The following is an 18,161-nucleotide window of genomic DNA, read 5'->3' on the forward strand; positions in this document are numbered from 1 at the left end:
ACTCCTATCACCCATTCACTTCCACGTGCTCTTTCACCTCAGCAAGGTTAAAAATAGTCAGGATGTGCACATCTTTAAGAATGGGTTCCAAATCCCTTCTCACGCCCCTCCAACCCTGGTCCCACCCAAGTATCAGTTGTCAGTGCTTCGGCAGTCTGATGTCGTGCTAGAGAAGAGAATGAAGGAGGTGCATAAGGGGAAGGTGTTGGGACCTGTTGAATCTCCCCAATGCACATCATTGGTTCGTTCGCCTCTTGGTCTTGTTCCTAAGAAAGAACCTGGCAAATTCTGCTTGATTCACAATCTGTGCTATCCTCCGGGGTTGTCTGTTAACAATGGCTTGGACCAAGGTCTGAGGCCATTTCCAAGCGCCAGAAGCTTGGCAGGGGGACCCTAATGGCCAAGTCTGACATAGAAGCAGCTTTCCGCCTTCTGCCTATGCATCTTGATAGTACTCGTTTACTGGGGTTTACTTTTGAAGGTCAGTTTCTTGTTGATTTGTGCATGCCCATGGGATGCTCCACAGCGTCCACTGTGTTTGAGACATTCAGTAGATGTTTGGAATAGGCAGTGTCAGGATCATTCAGCCCCCCAACAGGAAAGGCTTCTCAATTAGTGTAATTAGTCTCAAGGCTTCTCTGAAGGCAAGAAAAGCCCATTCCCTTATTAAATTCAGGACGAGAAATACCTTCAAAATGGCCACCAGGAAGCAACCTCTTAAGCAGCATACTAGTGTTCAGACAACATTTGGCAATTTGGAATGTCCAGGTGAAGTGCCCGCATTAGCGCGCACTACACCTGAAGATTGAGGATTGAAGGACGTGCCTAGGAGTCGCGCCGCAAAAGTTTTGTCAGGTAACTTTCGTTGCGATATATCTCAACGTTTATTCGACTTGAATTAGTTCCTGAGCCTGTGGGAGAGCAGTAGAGTCTACAAGAGATTGTCAGTAAGCTATTTTTTGTGTTGATTTGGACTTAGGCAGCAGGAAATGAGGAAGTTTCTCTTGGTTCCTGGCTTGCGCATGTATGCACATGTATAGTTAATTTTGGAAACGAGAAGCAGTTTAGTGATAGAGGGCAGTGTCAGCACAAGTCTAGTTTATGGAGTTGCGCAGCTGTGAATAAGAAGTGCCTCATGATTTCAGACCTTGTGCATAACCACACACACAAATTGTTTGTTAAGCATCAAGAGCAGCTCTGGAGAATACTGGGCAGAGTCAGCACAAGTTTCGCTAGTGGGAATTAACACTTCTGAATCCAAGGCAGTGACAGATACAAATATTCACCATGAGTGTTTATTAGTAAATTGACTGGCAGATTAGGACACTTCCCATTTCTGTAAATATTTGACATAAAAGGTAATGAGATTAGAAAGCAGCTCGCAAGATCTAGTCTTTCAAGAGAAGCATCAGTGTTTAAAAGGTACATACTTACCGGAGTCAGAGTTTGAAGCACAAGGAGTAGCTTCTGTATTACAAGGTGAGAACCACTATAAAAGAGAAAGAGAACAAACAAGAAATTAGACAAATAGGAAAGGAGAAATAACTGAATTCAATAAAAGTGACATGCTATTTGTTTTCAGTTACAGTAAGCAAGAAGAAATCAACATAAAAGAAGAGGGGCATAGGTCACACGAAAACTGGGTAGGTACATTGTAGAATATTTTGAGACAAATAATTAGAGTACATTAAGTCGTTTAATGAAATATTTTCTTGCAGTTCCGTTTCCAGCCAAGATTAACATTGCAAGAGAAGAAAAGCAAGAAAATCTAGCAGTTGGAGGAAGAATAAGAGAAGATAGTGTGGCTGTCTCTTCTCTGTCCCAGCCCCTTTCCCCCCTGTGGTTTACGTGGTGGATCACGTGATCACACTACGTGTGGACTGGGAAATCATAGTGGGGCATTGGGTCCCATTAGGGGAGGACAAGACGGAGGGCCCCACGACATGCCTGTCTTTCCTAGGCATTGAGATAGACTTGTTTGCAGGAAGTGTAGGTTACCTCAGGAGAATGTGGCAGTTTTCAGGGAATCAGTCAACACATGTCAAGCAGATAGGAAGGTCACCTTACACCTGTTGCAGATCTTAGTGCATTATTCTGATTGTACTGAAGAAGGTGGTTTTTATCCTGTACAACCCACTGAAACGCATTGACGCCTAGTAGTTGCTAAATTTTGGAACTCTGTTTAACATTTCTGAAATGAAATTTGTTTCAACAATGTTTTACTTGTACTGTTTCCTACAAATTAGCACTATTTAATGACTACTTTGAATGTCTTATGTATTATCTCCCCTTTTCTTTTTCTTTTGATGTATTAGATTTTAACTGAATTTTGATATTTTCTATTTTATGAGCTCATTGCTATGAGATTTTATTAATTATTAAATTTGGTGATTTGAAATGTTTTTTCAATATTTGTCACTTTCAAGACTGGGTGTATGTATGTGTGGTGAGTGGATTAGCTTGTGACAATTGCGGTCGATTATTGATCTCCAAGGGAAATTATTTGAGACTGGCAGGTCTTAGTGGGACAGTTGACTTTGCCTTGAGGGTGATTCCCATGGGGAGGGCCTTTTCAAACAATATTGCCAAGGCAATATCTAGTTTGCAGGGAAAGCTCCACCGCACTAGGCTGTCTGCAGAAGTCAGAGAAGATTTGAACATATGGAAGGGCTTTTCACAATTTCAGTGGAACGCTTTTGTGGTGGTAACCAGCATAGACCAACAAGGAGGAAGACCTCCACATTGATGCTGTGGGCATTATTGGTTTAGAGGCAGTGTTGGGCTCCAGGTGGTGAATGCAAAGCTGGCTGCGTGATTGGGTGGTAATCGGGGCTTACTTCCAATGTTACCATTCTAGAATTGTTTCCGATCATTACTGCCTTACACATCTGGGGTGCCTCTTTATCCAATAGCAGAATCATTTGTTGGTCAAACAGCATGTCAGCGGTAATGGCAATCAATAATCAGAGTGCGAGATGGCCTTTGGTGTTACTGTTGCTTAAGCCACTCATTCGCTTTTTTCTTGTGCATAATGTGCATTTTTCTGCAAAGCATGTACCAGGGGCTGATAAGGCAATTGATGATGCTATGTCTCGGTCTAAGTTGGCAGAGTTCAGGACACGGAGGACGCAAGCAGATAAAGTGATGTTGTATTTCCTGGAGGAGCTGTGGAGGCTTGGTGCCCCATTGCCACAGTCTTAGTCGCTGCAGCCTTGACACCCAGTGCCAAAGGTATGTACTAGAAGGTTTGACAGGCCTATAATTTATCCTTTAATTCTGACGACATGATGGAGAGGTTCACTCCAGAGGGGGTGCTAATCTTTCTCACTAAACAGAAAGATGGCAGTTGTCTGCAATAGCCGTCTTCACAGGATTGAAAGGAGTTACAAATACTACCAAGGACTTAAGAGTATGGAAGGGCATAAGGGGTTGGGAGCACTGTGGAAGATAGCAGGAAGCCCTTTCGATGTGGCTAGGCTTGCATGGATAGTGGGGATTCTGCATCATATTTCTTGTCACGGTATGAGGTTAAGTTGTTCAGCCTTGCATACTCTCTTGTGTTCTTTGGCACCTTCCGCATTTCTGAGCTGGTAGCGTCCTCCAAAATGGGTGGGAAGGGGGAGTTGAGGTGTCAGATGTGCTCTTTGAGGGTGGTTCTCTCCCTCTGAGGGGCAGGTCAAAAAAGAATCAGCTGGGGAAGGATTCTTGGGTGACCCTTCAAGGGCACCTCCTATTGCCTAGTGGCTTTAGCATGGGATTTCCTGAAATGGCGTCCGTTGGGCAGATCCACCAAGCTGTTAGTGCACATTGACAGGACACTAATGACTCGCTATCAGTTCACCTGGGTGTGCAGGTGCTCTTTGGCTCTCCTGGGTGGGGAGTCGTCCCAGTTTAGCTCTAATTTGTTTCACTTTTGAGCAGCCACCACCAAGGCAGAGATGAGTCTACCACTGGAGAATAAGAAGGTGGGCAGATGACGTTCGCCATGTTTTGAGTGTTATGTGTGACCACATCTGGTATAGTTGGGTGAGTGTGGAGGAAGGGCCCACTAGTTATGTATATAACACCAGCATTTTTCTCTCTTTTCACAGTTGATGAGTGCAGGCCAGTTCATGTGTGTTGGTGTGGGCATTCCTTTATTTGCAGAGCAGCCCAGCAATTGTGCGGTTCCAGTCTTGAGAAGGCCCAGCTGGATGCAGGATTTATGTACCACTGGGTGAGTTTTGGAAGGCTTAGATTTCAGGACCTTTTCGGGGATGTCAGCCAGGCCATGGAAGGATACGGATTGCCCATACCAGCCATTTTGGTCATTCACGGAGGAGGGGATGATATGATCCCCTTGGGTAGGCAGGCAGTGAGAGAAGCATTGCTCTCCACTAGGTCAAGGATAAGAAATCATTTACCTGCAACTTCTATATTGTGGTTGGAGGTGATTCCACAGTAAGTCTGGACAAGGGGTGCACCACTTAGAGCCATGAAAGACTCGTTGAAAAAGCTGAATCATTCGGTCCAAATGATTTTGGCAGGTTGCACCATGGGCAAAATTTGCTTCAGTTAAGTAGAATGGAGCTGTTTCACAGTGACAGTGTTCACTTGTCTGTCAAGGGTCAGGAGATATTTACACAAGTCAGAATATAATTCCCTTTGGGCGAATTACCATAGAAACACAAAATCTTACAAACATACACATGTAAACTCAACAATATCAAATCATAACAAGGAAGCAATATAAAAATACTAAAAAAGCAGTGAAAACACTATAATAAAAGTATATCTGCACAGTTTATTAGCATACACTATATTTTGTTAAAAATGGGAAACATATACAAAACGGAACATTATAAAAGAAATAAATCCAACATTCCTATAAAAAAGGAGGTACAAGTAAAGGACTAAATTCCAACAAAAGCTCAGAATTTTCCTTAGTCTGTTTTTCACGTATTACTCCTTATGCATCAACGCGATTCGGCGGTTTGTTTAGTGTTTAACCACCTTCATCAGGACAATTACAATAAATGTTTCCCAATGGTTCTGAAATTCAAACAAAACCAATCTTAGTGACATATAATTCAATCTTTGTTTAAAAAAAACATAATGTATACAAGTTTATACAATCCTACGTACATATAAAATCCATAACATTGCTTCCATGTTACACTAGACAAACAATACATTCTATCACAACATAACACTAGTTACTATCTCCTGTATATAAAAAAACCAAATCATAAACAGTACATTCACTGATTTTGGTCACATGAGTATATTCCTCGTGCTCACAATGTCTCATAGGGTCTATACATGTTAGTCATCTATTTATAAGTTCCCTACACAGTGCTCCAGTCACTAAACGTACAACATTAAGTCCACATCAATACATTTCTTAGAGAAAAATAGCATAAATAGGGCCTATTTTGGGCAAGAGAGGCGGCTAACGAGATAAACTTGATATATCACCTACCTCAATTGTTATATATAAAAAAAAATAGAGTCAGGGGTACTCTGCTTCCTTCTACGTCTCAAAAGATATTCGTCCAGCGAATTATCTCTTCAAAGTTAAAATAATGTTATCCTATATAGAGTAGATAAACAACTGATTTTAGTGTCTGTAAAAGGTGGTAATTATTATCACACACAAATATTTTCTAAAGACATTATTAGTTATCTATACTAGGATTTGTAACACGCAAATATTTTCAAAGTGCATTAGGATACTATTAATTAGTGGCCTCATTGGTTATCTATACTAGGCTTATGCTGAGCAGTTATATAGGCAGTCCACGCAACGGCCTAAAAGCAACCAGAGTCCAGAAGTATCTATACTACATCCGTGACTTTTTAAAGAGGACAAAAAAGTGGCATGGAATTACGATATTCACTCGCCACAACAACGCTCACCTCCTAATGTGTCTTGATCGTGATTAGGTGACCTCGGCACTTATATTCTGCCTTGTTTCCAGACTTAGTAACTGACAGCATGTGCCAATATAGATCTGTGGACATATATAAACAAACGCCTTTATAGACTGCTGAGGATATATGGTCCAAATAGCTCTTCCTATACCTATTCCCTATTATACTTACATAGATGTGGAGTGATACAGCCACGCACGCGGTATCAGTGTGATCGTATATACACACTCTGTCAGGGTTTGTGTTTAAAATACCCCTAAAGACACGAAAAAGAAGAAACCGCATCTTATTCCCTCATCTGTACTTGAAGGCTCGCTACTTTAACAGACCCCTAAGCTTATCACAACCATAACGATAAAGAATATCTTACTTGCTAATAGGGAATCCCAGGATCAGGGAACCATTAGTAACACGTGAAATTACCAGCGTGTAAACCCTGAAAGACAATTAAACCGATACGACACGTTTTGAGTGATGAATTCAAAAATAATCCCATTTACCAAAGCAAAGCAACGCCAGTTCCTTACCTCTCGGCGCTCAAGCAAAAACGTCCCGCGTGCTGGCAATCAAAGCTGGAAACGGCAAACAACAACGCCGTTCCAGCCGCCGGTTTAAATATCCGGTCCCTCCATATTGTATTGCGGAGGTTCCTGTCACATGACCTAATCAGTAACAGATACAAATAACGGACTACACGATGGAGGCAGAGCTAGAAATACTCACTTCCTCCCATATGTAAACAGGAGATATTTATCCAGACTATTCTTGGGGTGATAGCAGAGCTCATTCAGTGTTGTTGGGGGGAGGGTGAGTGCACCAGTAATCTCCTCACCCTGCTGCGGGTCCCTGGCAGATAATAAATGGGAATTCACAAGAATGGAGATTATGAGACTGGACTTACCCCTTGAGGGGTATGATTAGTGTGTACAACGGGCAGGCGGGGGGAGGTGACTGACCTGCCATAGGTCCTGGACTCCCCTGCCTAACCTGTGATGTCTGGACTGGAACTTTGGGGAGGCTGCCTATGTTCAGGTACCCCGGTGGGCCACTGCGCTATGCAGGTCCCTGGATTTCAAGTTGTGCAGTGATCTTACTGGCAAGGCCTTGGTGAAGGGTCCAGCAGGGATTTGAATGGATATCCTGGATGGAATCGTGAGAGAGCTGTTGCATGTTGGGACCTGTGGCGCAGCGCTTGCAGCGGATGTTATGACAAGTTGGCCTGGTTGTGCCTTGAATGTGAATGTGATATTTTAATGATGTGCTCCTCTTCTTTTTGCCTTTGATGACTATAATAGATTGTTTGGTACAAAAAAGTGCAAGAATACTTTTCTTTCTTGTCATGGCTTATGAATAACCTTGTGTTCACAAAAATAAAGGGCTATGCCTCGGACAACTATAAAATGTATGTAATCGTCTTTTTGAGCATTGCAGCAAAGCGAGGGATGACCCTGTGATGGGTAAGTGGCACGTTATGTACATGCTATTAGCAGGTGCCCCCCCCCGACTAGAGGAGGGGTTCCCTTAGTTGTGGCATGGGCCAGAGCCCTGCCTTTTCACACGAAGTTAAGGTGTTGGGTAGTGGGTTGTGACGTCATTGGGAGATGCAGCAATGACCTGGGAGGCCATTTAAGATGGTGCACCAGTGTTTTCAGCCTCTTTGTCCCTTCTGGCAGATAGTAATTGGGGATACACAAGAATGGACATTCTGAGACTGGACTGACCCCATGACGGGGTATAATTTGAGTGTGCACTGGGCAGACAGGGGTGGACTGACCTGCCAGTGGTCCTGGACTTCCCTGCCCTAACCCGTGATGTCTGGACTGGAACATTGGGGAGGCTGCCTCTGTTCCGGTACCCAGTTGGACAGGTGCACTATGCAGTGCTCTAGATTTCAAATTGTGCAAAGATCTTACTAGCAAGGCCTTGATGAAGGGTGCACAGGGTTTTGAATGGGTGTCCTGGACGAAACCGGGAGAGGGCTGTTGCGCGTTGGGGCCTTCTGGCACTGTTCTCGCAGCAGATGTTATGACAAGTTGGGCTGGATGTGCCTAGAATGTGAATATGATATTTTACTGATGTGCTTATCTTCTTTTTGCCTTTGATGACTATAAAAGATTATTTGGTAAAAGAATGCAAGAATACTTTTATTTCTCGTCATGGCTTATAAATAACCTTGTGTTGATGTAAATAAAGGGCTACACCTTGAACAACTATCACATTGATCTAATCTTTTCTTTGAGCATTGAAGCAAAGCGAGGGAGGATTGTGGGAGGGGTTGGTGGCACATTGTGCGCATACTATGCTAGTAAGAGGGTCGTCTCTAAGACGAAAATTTGTAAGATGGACATTTGCTACAGTAGAGGCTCAATGAAAGAATAATACTGGCATAGATATCATGCATAGAGCCACAGTGTGAGCTTTGACTTATTGGGATTCAGCCAGAGTGCTCCATGGTTGATATGGAGGAAGCGGTGGCAATTGGCATGCGTGAGCACAGTGAATTTGCTGGTCACAAAGTATGGTATATTCATAAGAACTGGATAATGAGATGAAGGAAGTTGTGCAGATGTGTTTGCCAGGAGCAGTGGTGGTGGTCTGGTTAGCCCACAGGAAGGATGAAGCCCATATTCCGCTTGGGAGAACTGAGAAGCAGAAGGACATTAAAAGATTCAGGGGCATGTTCTCAAGAACGTGTTATAATCACCGCAAAAATAACTCAACTTCCAACATTGCAGTCTATCGCAGAAAATTACGCTGTGTTAACCAAGCACTCTCAACATGACAGTACCATGCGATAGTCTCCAGATAACGCATCAAATGTCTGCATTAAAATCAATGCCACGATGCAAAAATGCAAAACACGCACATAAAAATCTTGCGATGAGGCCAATTGCGGTACAAAAAGCAGCAAAAACCAGCGACAGGCCTGCAAATCCCACGTTTCTGGCGGGAAAATGCACCATAAAAACTACAGAAACAACACGCCAGAAACAATCCAAAGCGCATAGCAACATGGATGCACCCTGACCGAGCACAGAGGCCAACTCGAACCCCACAACCCCCACAGACCACCAGCAAGGAACAACAGGGACCGGGACGGCCAAGGAGAAGAGGGAGAGGAAGATGGGGTGCAGTCTGCAGCAAAACCAGATCAGCGTCGCGGAGGTGACAGAAAACTACCATCAACTGCCCACAAGTAGAGCACCTGGAATGCAGTTGGAGTGCCGAGGAGGCTAAATGAGGAGGCCAAGAGTCACTAGCATGATGTGACAACCTAAACCAGGCACAAACCCGCTGCCAACAGGAAGGCTGCAACGGCAACAGGAGGACCTGGAGGAAACCGTGGCCCTAGTCATAAGTGTGGAGACGGTGCAAGGAGTAGGGAGTATGGACACAGCTTGAGAGGACCGGACACAACATCAACAGGGTAAGTAACGACCGGGGACTGGGGAGACGGGGGAGATGGGCCCAATGGCACACATGCACAACGAGGTGTAGCACACTGCACACCCACAATTACCATGGATCATGTCCCTGATCACCGTGGCACACTGCAGCATACACACATAGCAAGAATACCCAAACTGACGACAACGTGGTACAATGCGCAAAGCCGACACTGCAGAACAGAGGACACAACTGTCTCCACACACACGCAGAAACATGCCTACTACATTTGACAGAGCTGGAAACTGTGAAATGGAAATGTACGCATACAACCTCACATCCTTCATGTAGTCCAAATGTACACTGTTCCGCTGCAATATTCAGCACCTATCAAACAGTCACAATGTACATTGTCATGCATGTATACAAGAACAATGCGCCAACATACATGTCAACACAATGTCAACATGCATCTCCCCTTCACATTGCAGAGGGGCACACAACACCTCCAGCAGAGCACAGAAGACAAAACATCTGTGATGTCGGAGAGGATCACCACACCATCGACACTAATGCCCTACAACAGCCCATGGACATCTCACGCAACCCACCACTAGGACCCGGGCAGCCAAGCTACTTAGAGAAGAACACAGACCCTGCAACAGACCATACAGAAGGAAGCACCTGCAAGCACAGCTGGCTCACGACACTTCACCCATCCCCTTGGCACCAAGAATCAAATTTTTGGGAGGGGGCATGCAGTGCCCCTCCCTGAACCATAGATTGTCCCTTGAGACCTTATCTCCTGTGGCCCAATACTGCTGCAGGGTCCCGGGGACCCCATGTCCTGGAACACTGGTATTCCCTGCACGGGAAGGTGCAGGCAGGGAACATAAGCTTTATTAATTGCCTGCACTTTCCAGGCAAGGAACTTATATTTGCTCTTGATCGGGCAAGGGCAGAGAAAAAAGCTGCTTCTGATTCTGGGTAGGAGCAAAGTAAGGGAGTTGGCTCCTGCCAGCACAACAATGGGTGCTGGCTGGAGAGCTGGCAGGGGCCGCAGGGGCCTTTGTGGTCCCCCATGGCACCCAACAAAACCTACATTTTGGGTGCCTGGGGAGGGCACCCACTATAAAAAAAAGCTGGCTTCTGACCGTACTCGGTGTGCATGCTAGCTGGAGAGCCAACAAGGGCCGCAGTGGTTGTTACTTGGTGGGTGCTCCTGTGCACACACTGTAAATACTTCAGATATAACATCACTGATGACATGTTACATGATATCATTGCAACATCTGAAATGATGTAATTGATGACCACACTTTGCATGGTGGAGGTACGAATTATAGCTACATTAGGACTACTATACTATAACTAGTGAATTTGAGTGGTTTTATTTTTTTAAATGTATTGTTTTAACTGACATTTTCACCTAACTATAACATCCCTTTAACATTTGTATTTTGTCATTGAACATCTATCTATCTATCTATCTATCTATCTATCTATCTATCTATCTATCTATCTATCTATCTATCTATCTATCTATCTATCTATCTATCTATCTATCTATCTATCTATCCATCCATCCATCCATCCATCCATCCATCCATCCATCCATCCATCCATCCATCCATCCATCCATCCATCCATCCATCCATCCATCCATCCATCCATCCATCCATCCATCCATCCATCCATCCATCCATCCATCCATCCATCAATCTATCTATATATTCACATTAAAAAAGGTTACAGGGACATTTTAACTAGGTCCTGAATTTACAGGCACAAATTCATTGAAATTCAGCTGTTATAGTTATGGATTTTTTCAAGTAACTATAACTCATGCCCTGAGGTGACTATAACTTGCAACCTCGCCATGCACACATTTTGCATCAATGCTTTTTATTGTAAATGTTGCAGTGGTAATATTAATGATGCTATAGAAGTTCAATGATGTAATATGTGGGGTAATTAGCTGTGCATGGCGAGGGAGTGAGTTACAGTTATCTTAGGGCATGAGTTATAGTTACATGGAATACCTCTAACTATAAAAGCAGCATTTCTATGGTTTTGTGCATGTAAATTTAGAGCCTAACTTTAACGTCCCTGTAACTTTAGGTTTTTTCAGTGCATTCTATGTTTTTTTAAATGCAGCGGGGGTCGCCCGCAGGGCCTGACATGAGGCCAGGTCCTGTGCCCATCCCCGAAGTTCTGCCAATCCCAGACTAAGCACAGCCTTTGGTCGTGTGCAGTGGGGGCTTGGCCACAAGACCTCTGCCCCATTTTTCTTAGTGCTTTGTCTTTCTTTTGCCTTGCTTTTTTACTGTTGTCTCCTTCCTTTCCTCCATTTTTCTGAATGCCTTATCATGCGTTTGCCTCAATTTTTACTGCTATCTCCTTACTTTCCTCTGTCTTTCTGAGTGCTTTTGCCTGCTTTTGCTTCGTTTTCTAATTTGCTTTCTCCTCTCACTCCGTTTTTTTGAGTGTTTTTTCTTGCTTTCACCTCACTTTGTACTGTTTTCTTCTTCCTTTCCCACCAGTTTGTAGCCCCTGGGACCAGTACGTCCCCGGGGCTTCACGTAAATATTCGAGCGGGGTTCACCGATCCCCTCGATGTGCTCATTTGAGCCCCGGGGACCACTACCTTCCCGGGGTTTCTTTTTTTTACAATGGAAGGGGACCATGCGGACCACCCACCTCATTGAATCCCCAGGACCACCATCTCCCCTGGGCTAACTGTGTCATTTTATAAAATTTAGAGCGGGGTCATGAGCCAGCTGGGCCCTGGGGACCACCACCTCCCAGAAGCCAAATGTTTAACAGAAACTGGGAGTAGGGGTGGCAATGCCGATTTCAGCCTCGGGGACCCTATCCCTGGGGCCTGGCCATACTGCAATAGGGGCCTTGTGGCCCATGTCCCTGGGTAATTTTTGGCCCCAGGGATCCCATCCCCTGGGGCCTGACTTTAAATGGATGAGGGGGCAGCACGGACGCCTTCCGGGCGGATTTCAGCCCTGGGTACCCCATCCCTAATGGAACCACCGGGGGAGCCTCAAGGCCCCCCATGGCCCCAGCCGGCTCCCCGCCTCCTGCAAGAGCAGGCATTGTTCTGACAGACAGGGAGGCTGCTGAAGGGCAGCTTCCTGTCTGTCAGAGCAATGTTTTCATCTGTTTCAAAACAGAGGAAAAGTCCTCTCTCTGCTAGCCAGAGCTGTTTGACAGATCCTGCTTTCAGAAAGTGACGTTATGTTTGCTTTTGCTGGGTGGGAGCTGTCAGATCCCTCCAAGCAAAACTAAACAGCTACCTCCCTAGTGTGGGCACCTTAGGAAGTAGCAGGAGCTGGCCCTGGGGTTTGGTGGTCCCCTGGGCCATCGATGACTCCACGAGCAGGGCCATGGGCCCCTTTCCATTGTAGTAGTTTGTTCCAGGTAGGTTGTAGTCCCCAGGGCTGTGGGGGGAAGTGCAGCCCCCCTTAATTTGAATGAATTGCCCCAGGAAGGTGGTGGTCCTCGGGGCTGCAGGGGGGCATATGGGCACCCCCACATTTATTTTTTGATATTTGCCCCAGGGAGGTGGCGGTCCCTGGTGCGTTTATAAGCCTACAGAAGGGAGGGGCAGTATAGCGCCCCCTTCCTTTGTCTAACTCCTGATGCCCCTAGCACCTGGCCCACCCGGGGGCTATACATTACAGAAGCGCAGGAGCCTGCACTTCATTGTTTTACATTTTTTGGTGGGAGCCGCAGATCCAGTGTGACTCTCACAAATTTTTTTAATAAAAAAGCTTATTGCCCAGGGCGAAGTCCCTGCTGGGGTCCTCCAAGAGGCCTAGGGGTCAGTGTATTCCTACCCTGCCCCCTTTTCTTTTTTTTTTAAATGATTTTTTGTGGGACTTGGCTGAAGCCATGTCTCAGGATGGCTGCCAACACTTCCTGGTTAAGGTTTTGGCAGCCAATCACATTTCAGCACAGACTCTGTCAGAGCCACGATCTGAATCCCTATATATAAACATTTGGATTTCTCTTAATATTTCCAAAACTCCTAAATGAAGTTACACCAATTTACAAAAAGATTGCTTTCTAGACTAACAGCTACCTTTCTGCCAAATTTAGTGTCATTCCGTTAAGCAGTTCGGACTGTACTTGTATCTAAAATCCCTATGGAAAGTGCATGGGGAAAACGTGTTTTGGACCCCCCTTTTTCTCGGACCCCACTTGACAAATGACCCCCAAACTTTTAAGACAGCACCCGAAGTGACCTTCATACTAGTTTGGAAAATTCCGTGAGGATTTGTCAAATGGAGCCAAAGGTAAAAATGCTCTCCCTATGCAAACTAGGTCTTAACTATAACTACCTACATATATATATATTTATATATATATATATATATATATATATATATATATATATATATATATATATATATATATATATATATATATATATATATATATATATATATATATATATATATATATATATATATATATATAGAAACCAAGTCCTCAGCACTGCAAACACTCAGCAACAGAAGACACGGACCCCAGGCTGCAGTAAGGTAGATTTTATTCTCCTCTCAGGCGACGCGTTTCGAGCAACTCGTGCTCTTGATCACACACCATACACCTGGTCAGCACACGTTTAAATACATTTTTTCCCTTTGCAGTGCTCCACCTCCAAAGTGAGTCACATGGTGCATGAACATAAATAAAATACTTCACGACACCCACCATCCTTACAAATAAGCAGGGGAAGCGGAAAAAGAAAATATTTAACTGCATGAATGCAATAAACCAAAATGTTCTCATAAGGCACTCCTTGTTCAATCCATCATACAAGGGTTATAATATCACCTCCTATAGACCAAATCCAAACTACCACCCCACATAAAAACATACTATATGTACAACTAGAAAAATATATATAAAAATAAATATGTGATTCCTATATATACATAATTACATATACTATATTGCTATACGCATATATACACTATCTAAATATATACAACAAACAAGGTGTTCACGATAGGTCTTATGTGTTTGGTACATGAGAACAAAAACTATTTATCATAAATTAACTCTTTTCACATTTCCCCTATAATCCATACTCAAACCCTAAGTGATAATACATATAATAGTGATTGAGACACTTAAAAAAACAACAAAGTACAAAAAAATCTTTGTGTTTAGTAATTAACAAAAAACGTGACTATTCTCTTAATATGTACATAGTCGTTTGAAGAGAGTGTAACCGAATTCTCAGCTTGTTATCAGTTCATTATCTTGAAAGATATAATTGCATGATTACTTCCCCATATGTACAACTTGATGCCTTTATTGTTCTTATGTTGCATACTGTATCCCTGACTCTGTACCGGCCCTTGAAAAACAAAGAACATAAAAATCCGCATCAGGATTTATTTCATATTTGATATTTTCTATGTTATACATATCACTATATACATATTACGCACAACTTATAAAAGATGATGCAAATCTTCAGTTGTGTTAAGCCCATTGGGATATTTGCTGTCCAGCTCCACTATGTACTCTGTCTCCCTTCTTCTTAGAAGTCCCTCTCTATCACCTCCCCGATTGAGAGGGGCCACTACATCTATAACGAAATAAGTCAACTGTGACAGATCGTTATTATGTGTTGATTTGAAGTGGCGTGCCACGGGGTATGTATTATCGTTGTTTACTATTGCACGCAAGTGTTGCAAAATCCTGACATGCACCTGTAGTTTCGTGCTGCCCACATATCGCAGACCACAGGTGCAGGTCAGGACATATATAGCAAACTCGCTGTGACAATTGAAATTGCCCCTAATGGCCTTCTTGATGGGACAGAAGGGCGTGCTGTAGTGAGTGGTATTCACTCCAAATTTGCACGCCCTACATGTGGAGCATTTGAAAAAACCTTTATACTTGAGCCAGGTGCTGCCACCACCTGACTCTGGGCTGGTTTTCACTAGGCTGTTATGCATGCTATGTGATTTTTTATAGGTTATCGTAGGAGTACCTTGTAGTATCTCACTATAAAAACCATCTGTCATCAAAATAGGCCAATGTTTTCTGACAATAGACCTAATTTGTTTTTCATGCTTGCTGTAGGTTAGAATCAAGCGAGGAGTATTGTTTTCTGGAGTGGGTTTTTGTGCCTCAGATCTAAGGAAAGATTCTCTAGATTTTTCTCGACATTTTTTCAGGGCACTGTTTAAAACCTTATCACTGTACCCTCTGACTCTGAGTCTGTTAATGGTGTTCCTGGCTTCTTGTTCAAATATTTCAGGGGTACTACTGATTCGCTTGACCCGCACTAGTTCTCCATATGGGACATTGTTAATCACATGTTGCGGATGATTGCTACTGGCATGTAATATGCTGTTTCCAGCTGTCAGTTTACGGAAAAGAGAGGTAGTAACCGTATTGTTTTCAATCATTAGATGAACATCTAAAAAATCTGCTTGTACCTTGCTTATATTGGAGGTGAAGAAAAGATTTTCTTGATTATTGTTGAGTGCATCAATAAAAACCTGCGCACTCGCCTCATCCCCCTCCCATATACAAAAAACATCATCAATAAACCGTTTCCAGTATCGCACATGTTGAAATCCTGGTGTGGCAGTGAGACCGCGCTCCTCCCACCAGCCCACGTGAAGACACGCGTAGCTGGGGGAGAAGCACGATCCCATCGCCACACCCCGCACCTGTCTCCATATACTTTTCGCAAACATGAAATAATTATTATGCAAACACCAGTGTATTAATTCACATAACATCTTGTTGTGCGCATAGTATTCACATGACCGTAGACCAAGATAATGTTTAATTGCCTCCAACCCATTTGTGTGATCTATAGACGTGTACAATGACTCTATATCAAGAGTTATTAGACACCAATTATCTTGCCACTCAATGGAGGATAGTTTCATTAAAAAGTCCCCTGTATCTTTGATGTAACTCTGTAAGTTCTTCACAAAGTCTTGTAAGAAAAAATCAATGTAACTGGAAATGTTCTCTCCTACACTATTGATGGCCGCAATGATCGGTCGGCCAGGTGTTGGGACTCTCTGTTTGTGTATTTTAGGAATCAAATACAGTATTGGTATCACTGGGTGCTCAACATTCAAAAAGTCATACTCAGTTTGTGAGATCAAATTGTTTCTTTTAAATGACATTAGCATCTTTTTCAACTCATCCTTCGCCCTTTTATATGCCATTCCATTTGATCTATCATAACAAGAGGTGTCATTTAATTGTCTCATGGCCTCTGCAATATATTCCTCCTTATTCCACACCACAATATTTCCACCTTTATCTGACTTGTTGATCACCACTTCATGATTCTGACTTAGTTTTTTCATTAACATGTTATATTGATTTACTTTGGCATTGATTTTATAAGTTTGAGTCTGCACTGTGCGGTTTAATTTTTTAAGATGTTCAATGACACAGTCATGGTAGATGTCTACCGCATCTTTTGGCATTACAGGCAAAAACGTGCTTACCGGTTTAAACGGACTGTCACCAGCTCCTTTTTGGCAGATGTCCACACTGTAAAGTTCACATTGTGTTGATGGAACATCCTTGGTGGTCGATTTCCCCGAACCACCAGAATCCTCCAGATTACACAGGGTCAAAAGCAATCTAGCATCTCGTGCTGCTGGCACTGTGGTATTGCCAGTAGTTGTTGTCGGTCGTTTGGTGGTTTTATCTTTTTCTTTGGTTGCCGGTTTTGATGCGAAGAATTTCCTCAGCTTCAATTTACGAATGAACTTGAAGACATCCGCTCTGGTGTTCGTATAATTAAAAGAACTCTCAGGGCAAAAGTTCAATCCTAAAGCTAAAAGCTGTTCTTCAGCCGTTGATAGGGTGACACTCGTGAGATTTGTAATGGTACAGTCCTTTAGTATTTCTTCTTGTTGTACCATTGCCTCTTTTTCTTTTGTGGCTGCTGCTGAGGCTTTTCGCTTTTTTCTTCTTGCGTGACGTTTTGCGTTACACCTCTTGCGTTTTGATTCTTTCGTGTCCTGGGTCGTAATGTTTGCAGCCGGTCCTCCACTAAAAAATCAATCTCTTCCGCAAGGTTGAGGACTCTACCAGAATTACCCCCTTCTGCCCCATTGGATTCAACCAGCGAAGTGCTCGAAGTGCTCGACATACTAGCCAAAGAAATTGAATCTGCATCAGAGTTCTCACTTTGTGCATCCACTTGGTTGGTGCTTCCTACACCATCGGCCCTGACCGTTTGCTTGGTCAGTTTAGATTGTCTCGCTTTGTCGAATTTGCCGGAAAATGTATATATTTGGCCAGTTGTGTAGTCATTCAAATCCCTCGCAAATTTGTGGATTTTTCTCACTTTGATGCGCTCCTCGTGTTTGCGGAGCCGTTCACTTATTTCCTTGCGTGTCGTTGTTACCAACAATTTGGTCTCAGAGTCAGTAATGGCATCCAATTGGTCGTTTAGGCTTTTAATCTCCTCCAGTAGTTTGTCTATCACGGCATACTCTATCAGAACTTTCACCAAATTCATTGAGGCGTCTAGGTTCAATTCGCCCCACTTCTTCAGCATTGCCGGATTGGGGTCTTCAAAACTCGGCGCCAGTATGGAAATCAAAAATCCCATCTCAGGGGTTTGCACTAACACCTGATCCTTTAAAGCAGCATGAAAAAAGTTGGCACAGAATCTGTAATCAAGAGAAACATATTTATTAAATTACAACAAGTGAGGCCATGTCACACAGAAGCCGCAGCACTCTGTATGAGATGGTCTGAGGACTGAAGGCCACAGTATCTCTTATATACCCTCACAGGGGCCAAAAAGGGGCAGTACAAGTACACATAAGAAGAGTTAC

This window comes from Lissotriton helveticus, chromosome 9, assembly GCF_964261635.1.
Source record: "Lissotriton helveticus chromosome 9, aLisHel1.1, whole genome shotgun sequence".
Classification (NCBI taxonomy): Eukaryota; Metazoa; Chordata; class Amphibia; order Caudata; family Salamandridae; genus Lissotriton; species Lissotriton helveticus.